This window comes from Dipteris shenzhenensis, chromosome 2 (assembly GCF_047967505.1).
Source record: "Dipteris shenzhenensis isolate YYH24624 ecotype China chromosome 2, Dip_SZ_1.0, whole genome shotgun sequence".
Taxonomy (NCBI): Eukaryota; Viridiplantae; Streptophyta; class Polypodiopsida; order Gleicheniales; family Dipteridaceae; genus Dipteris; species Dipteris shenzhenensis.
In genome coordinates this window covers 18,351,947-18,358,865 of record NC_141597.1, presented here as the reverse complement: position 1 = coordinate 18,358,865, position 6,919 = coordinate 18,351,947, and the positions used below count along the sequence as shown (strand labels likewise).

General features: G+C 42.2%; 1 non-coding gene across 1 annotated transcript; it reads right to left on the bottom strand.

The window, feature by feature from the left end:
* Nucleotides 1–6,628: 6,628 nt before the first annotated feature.
* Nucleotides 6,629–6,710, bottom strand: TRNAS-CGA (transfer RNA serine (anticodon CGA)). Its single transcript has one exon. It is a non-coding gene; the product is annotated as a tRNA-Ser (tRNA).
* Nucleotides 6,711–6,919: the final 209 nt, after the last annotated feature.

Genomic DNA, 6,919 nt, shown 5'->3' with positions numbered 1-6,919 from the left:
TATGTTCACTAAAAGGAAGCCATTTCCATCTATAAAAAATGTCAGGCCTTACATTGACAATATCTTCCAAAGATCTTGAAGACATAACCACAGTAATACAACCAAGCACAACATAGATTCTGCACAAAACACCCAAACACAACATAGATTCTGCACCCCTAGATCGTATTCAAACAAATTAGAAAAATACATCTCACAAGTAAAACTGAGACCGCCGTCACAATGCAAGCAACCATACATCAAATAGCTAGAATAAATTCACAGACAAACCACAGTCCTGAGCATTAACTAATAGAAACACCTACCCATCTCCCACAAAGAATAGTGCAAGTACATGAGTGAAAAAGCTAGGGACAGAGTAGCTTGGCTTGCTGGGAATAGGCACATAGGTGCATTCATCAACTAAATCAGGGAAAAAGAAAGGCAGAGGGCAGCCTCGCTTGCTGCATACATTTAATGAGAGGAAAAAACACCAAGCAGGTGACAGGGTGCATGAGCCAACAATTAGAAGCATAGCGAATCCATTTAAAATGCCGACTTCAGTTAGAGAAGTCAGCAAGTATAGACATTCAAAGACATGTATGATTTGGAATCGAGACAATATGATTTTCTTAAATTCAAACAAAGAGAAAAATGTATAGACGCAGAGCCTCAAGAAAGCTTGGACTTGATTAAAAAATTGAATGCGTAGTTAGAGAAGTTGGATGAACATCAAAGAAGTGTGGAAGAAAGTGCTGCTACATTGGACTAAATGCCCAATGCTACAACTGCACCGCTGATGGTTGCATTACTTGCTGCCAACTGCATTGGGGCTACTGCTAGGTGTGGCTGCCTACTGTAGGTGACGGAGAGAGAATCAACTGGGAGGCCCCTCTAGTACCCACCCACACCCTGGTTTCAAGACAACCAATAGCTGCCTTTGCAGTTGAGTATTCTGCTGTTGCCGACCTTGCTAGACTGCCCCATGGCAGCCTTGGAATGGTTGCTACTATACTTAAAGGCTTGAAGTATTCTGCTGGGTGACAGATGACTATGTGAGAGAAGTTACCAGTTTCCTAGTTTAATTTTGTGAGAAATGGCAATGCTTTCATAATCATAGCAATGTGCTTAACACCTAGTTTAATTTTGTGAGAAATGATGATTCTTTCATAATCATAGTAATGTGTGTTCATGACCTGCCACCTAATTAAAGATGCCTATGGATGCTCCAGGGCTACTAGTGTTGCCCCTGTCCCCCTAGAATGTGGCTTGCTACTTGCCCTTCCATTGCCCATGCTCTCGACATATGGACTTAGCCTTGTGTGGGATGCTACTATTGTTCTGTTGTGCTTGCGATGGGATCATAGCTGTAGACTTCTATATGGGTGCTGCAGGGATCCCATGCTGTACCAAAATCCAACATCTGGTTGGCCCACTTAAGGGACCCTTTGGACCTATGCATCCTGCTCTCTATCAACCTACAAGTGCCCTCAACATCCTATGCCATAGTGCCCACCAATGTCTGCCACAAATGGGAGGATGCCTAACTAAACAAACCCTACTTAGCTTGCTGACCTATCTTGTCACATCATTATAGAGAAGATGCATATGGTGTTCTAATCTTGAATTTGAACCGAGCTCAAGTTTTATAAAAACTCCTTAACAAGCTCACAAAAATAGCTCCTACAACTCACACAAATTAAAACACTCCTTGTCTAGGAATTTTCTTCAGGCTTGCAGCTTGCAGCCAAATTAAGAAATGGCATCACGTATCATTGCTAGGAAATGGTTGACCTATCTAGGATTAGTAGAACAATAAAATTCAGATCTGTTGATGAATGTTGATAGTAGCAGATATTCATCTCCACATCTATCATTAGGTAATGTTTGATCCAAGTTAAAAGCCAACTAATACTTGTTTAATTTGGAAATATCAATGCACAATCATGCTTGTGTTAATGAGAGAAGAAGCTTAGACACAATGTAATAAGAAAAAGGGAGACACTTCGAAAATATGGTATCGTGTAGATGGCAGTGCCTAAGGTAGAGAGCTCTTCTTCAATGGTGGCCAGTAGAAGTGATCATGGAATCTTGGGCCTCCACTCCGTCCTTCCTCGAAAGACTTCAATCTCGGTGGCCTCTCTATGTCGAATTTATGAAGTTAATTTACACGGATAAAGTGCATATCACAATCCCACAGCTTCCCTTCGAACTGTAGACACTTTAGGTCCTCAAGCACAACACTGTAGATGCTTCAAATCCTCAGGCACAAAAGCCTACAACACTGTAAATACTTGACAATATCACACATATACCATTGCACTATAGTCGTGCACCCTTTTATGGATGAACCACCACCATGACCAGAAACCACGAATAGCATCTACTTTAACAGTCCAACCTTCTACCTAGTTCTGCAACCGACTTCACCCAATCGTATTCATGCAACCAACCTTACCTTCTCACCAACTGCAAGGCCCTTTTCCTTTTCCCTTGGGAACCAACATGCAACAATAGCAAGCTGCATATCCAATTCCCTCGGGGCTCAAAAATCACTGTTCAAATAGCTACCGACAACGTACAATGGCACATTCAACTCCTTCCCTCATTAGGCATGCCCAAATGACTCACACAGTACCAAAAGCTGGAGAACTACACAACAACACCAAAAATCCTAATAGGAAGAGCCCGCCAAACCTATTTGTAGAAAAACTGATGCAGACGCTACACCTAAGCCCTCGAAACATAGCAAAGGTCGAACCTCCTGGTGAAATGTCACATTAGAAGAAACATAACAACAAGTGAAGCCTCACAACACAACAAGGCGAAGAACTCATAGCAAGAAAGAAGTGGGGAACGGTGGGATAGGGAAAGAAAGGCAAAACCCTAATAACACTGAACCCTAACCACCCTACTAACCGTAACCTAACCCTAGTGGTTCCGCTAACTTGGTCAACTTGACCAACAACAAACAAAAAAACCCTTTTCCCAACCCAAGGCCCAAAAAATCACCCTTCCCTAAGACCCTTGCATGGCCTAAAATCCCGAGGCGACCTACAACAGAATCGGAAGACTACAACATTCCTACCATTCCGGATGTCATGAATGACTATCCCTCTAATAATGCTCCAAAGAAATAGTTGTGTAACATTCAAGCACCCTCTATCACCTAGAAGGGCCATCTTCCATTTAAGTTGCATGAAAATTTGTGCTTAGATAAGCCATCCATGAATATTTTCCCAAATTACTCTAGACAGCCAGAAAAGGTGAAAATGGTTTTCCATGGCAACGTTAGAGAAAGGACAAAGAGGGGAAATTTTAGTTCATTTACAAAGCCAATTTTAGCCACCAAAAGATGCCACATGGTGAAGTTTAACTGCTGGGATGGTGAAGACCGCCAGATGTAACGAAACAAAAAGTTGGCTAGGGGTGAATTTAAATTAATTAGTTAGTGTATCCTAATTAACCTAAGTTAGCCTGCAATGCCATTGCAACCATATTTCCCCCCCACTGGTGGCTTCCTAATGCAAAAGCCCTCCCGATGCTAAACACACCTTCAAAGCAACGAGGGAATCGAGACATAGAAAACTAGATCGGAATAGAAAGGAATGCCTTACACATGATGATTTAGCGATAGGAACTAAGCTTGCTATTGCTTTGACACATGCCTGTGCAACGTTGATAGACTCTTAACTTGGTGGTTCAGGCTCTCCAATGTTTGGCAAGCAACTCCATCCTTTAGGCTGAACTTCCTGCTGTGGAGAGTGTCTAAAGAACTTTGGTCACAGGCCTGGAAAACAAGCTGAATAGTTTGAATATCGAGATGAAGCTGAAGTGGAAGGTTGCATTGCTTGGACAAAATGATCTCATATACAAAAATGTTGCAAGTTCTTAGTGAACTAGTACTGATGCATTTCTGGAATTTCAAAAATGATGTCTTTGTTCAAAGGGATATCGGTTGAGAGTATACTTGAAGAGATTAGAAGAGTAGTTAAGTTTTTTGGACTTCGAAATGAGGCTTGTAGCATGCTCAGCCGGTCATGGTGCTAATAGGGGGGCTATGAGACGCTACACCTAAGCCCTCGAAACATAGCAAAGGTCGAACCTCCTGGCGAAATGTCACATTAGAAGAAACATAACAACAAGTGAAGCCTCACAACACAACAAGGCGAAGAACTCATAGCAAGAAAGAAGTGGGGAACGGTGGGATAGGGAAAGAAAGGCAAAACCCTAATAACACTGAACCCTAACCACCCTACTAACCATAACCTAACCCTAGTGGTTCCGCTAACTTGGTCAACTTGACCAACAACAAACAAAAAAACCCTTTTCCCAACCCAAGGCCCAAAAAATCACCCTTCCCTAAGACCCTTGCACGGCCTAAAATCCCGAGGCGACCTACAACAGAATCGGAAGACTACAACATTCCTACCATTCCGGATGTCATGAATGACTATCCCTCTAATAATGCTCCAAAGAAATAGTTGTGTAACATTCAAGCACCCTCTATCACCTAGAAGGGCCATCTTCCATTTAAGTTGCATGAAAATTTGTGCTTAGATAAGCCATCCACGAATATTTTCCCAAATTACTCTAGACAGCCAGAAAAGGTGAAAATGGTTTTCCATGGCAACGTTAGAGAAAGGACAAAGAGGGGAAAATTTAGTTCATTTACAAAGCCAATTTTAGCCACCAAAAGATGCCACATGGTGAAGTTTAACTGCTGGGATGGTGAAGACCGCCAGATGTAACGAAACAAAAAGTTGGCTAGGGGTGAATTTAAATTAATTAGTTAGTGTATCCTAATTAACCTAAGTTAGCCTGCAATGCCATTGCAACCATATTTCCCCCCCACTGGTGGCTTCCTAATGCAAAAGCCCTCCCGATGCTAAACACACCTTCAAAGCAACGAGGGAATCGAGACATAGAAAACTAGATCGGAATAGAAAGGAATGCCTTACACATGATGATTTAGCGATAGGAACTAAGCTTGCTATTGCTTTGACACATGCCTGTGCAACGTTGATAGACTCTTAACTTGGTGGTTCAGATTCTCCAATGTTTGGCAAGCAACTCCATCCTTTAGGCTGAACTTCCTGCTGTGGAGAGTGTCTAAAGAACTTTGGTCACAGGCCTGGAAAACAAGCTGAATAGTTTGAATATCGAGATGAAGCTGAAGTGGAAGGTTGCATTGCTTGGACAAAATGATCTCATACAAAATGTTGCAAGTTCTTAGTGAACTAGTACTGATGCATTTCTGGAATTTCAAAAATGATGTCTTTGTTCAAATGGATATCGGTTGAGAGTATACTTGAAGAGATTAGAAGAGTAGTTAAGTTTTTTGGACTTCGAAATGAGGCTTGTAGCGTGCTCAGCCGGTCATGGTGCTAAATGAGAGAATAAATTCCATTAATTTGTTTAGGGGAGAGTGAGAGGGGTGAAAAGGAAGTGATCATAATCTAAGGTACAACAAAAAAATTAATGATCTTTCTACATGGAGGTTTAAGCTCCTTTAAAAATCTCGATGCGACATCACCCACTGCCTTCCTCTGAATGCTTGCCCTTCCGGCCCTCTGCCATAGCCACTCCCTGCCCTGCCCTTAGCTGTGCATGTCCACCTCCAGCCTCAACCTCACTCCTCGCATATCCACCTCCAGAAGCCTTAGCACTGCTGTGCCCTCTGCTATCCCTACACCCACTGCTGCTATATCGATAGCACAGTTCATGAGGAAATATTTAGTTCATGGTGCATGCGGGAGGGAGCGATGAAGGTGGAGGTGAAGAGAAAGGGGGCATGGTGGGTTGAGGAAGCATGCCAGAGGAAGGAGCGGGAACCAGACCTCAGCGAAAGGAGCTACGAGAACCCTCTCCAAGGGGCAAGAAATGCATGTGAAGGAGGTGTGTGTGCGGTGTGTGGGCGGAGGGGGAGGGAGCGACCCTGAACTTTTCTCCGCGATCAAACACCTCACCTTTTTTTATCATCCTTACAAGTTATATTAACTAAGGGTAGGGAAAGTTAGATTAGGGGGTTTAGTTAGATTAGATTAAGGGTTTTAATGAGATTAGAATGGGGGGCTAATTAGATCACCAAAGAATTTTTTCAATGAATATTTCAAATCTTTAAAGTTTTGTTAATCTAATGTAGTTTTTTAATGCATACACTTATGAAACACAAAATTACAAACCTATTCGAATAAATCCAGTGGAAATCGCATGCTTGAATATGGAGATCAAGAATTTTTTAGATTAGGAGATCCATTAGGATGTGTTAGAATCTTCCATTAGCTCAATGGATGCAGTATGGTGCTAGTTTAGCCATTCTTAAAGCACCTCTTTATTTTCTTTGTAAAAGTTTTTCCCTTAATAAAATTTTTGTTTTCTTTGCCTCCCTGGGCAAATTGAAAGCTGAAAGAGAGAGAGAAACAAAAGTATTTCCCTTAATAAAATTTTTGTTTTCTAAGAAGAGGAGAGAGAGAGAGAGAGAGAGAGAGAGAGAGAGAGATAAGAAGCACCTCTTTATTTTCTTTGTAAAAGTTTTTCCCTTAATAAATTTTTTTTGTTTTCTTTGCCTGCCCGGGCGAATTGAAAGCTGAAAGAGAGAGAGAGAGAGAGGGAGTAGCCAGACAAAAGAAGACACAGGGGATCTACTCGACGGCTGCAGGATTCGAACCTGCGCGGGCAAAGCCCAACAGATTTCGAGTCTGTCGCCTTAACCACTCGGCCAAGCCGTCGAGCGGTATCATCAATCGTATAAAAAAAATATATATATTTAAATGCTAAGTTTCTGGGATGAAGGCGGACCAGGGTGATCAAATCTGCAAGTCACGCAGAATGGGCGCTCCAAGATGATTCCTCGCAGCACATATTGTCCCTTTGGTTGAACATGCCGAGATCCAACGTCTAATCTGATGCGATTCCGTGCTCTCCTTCAAAACGACGC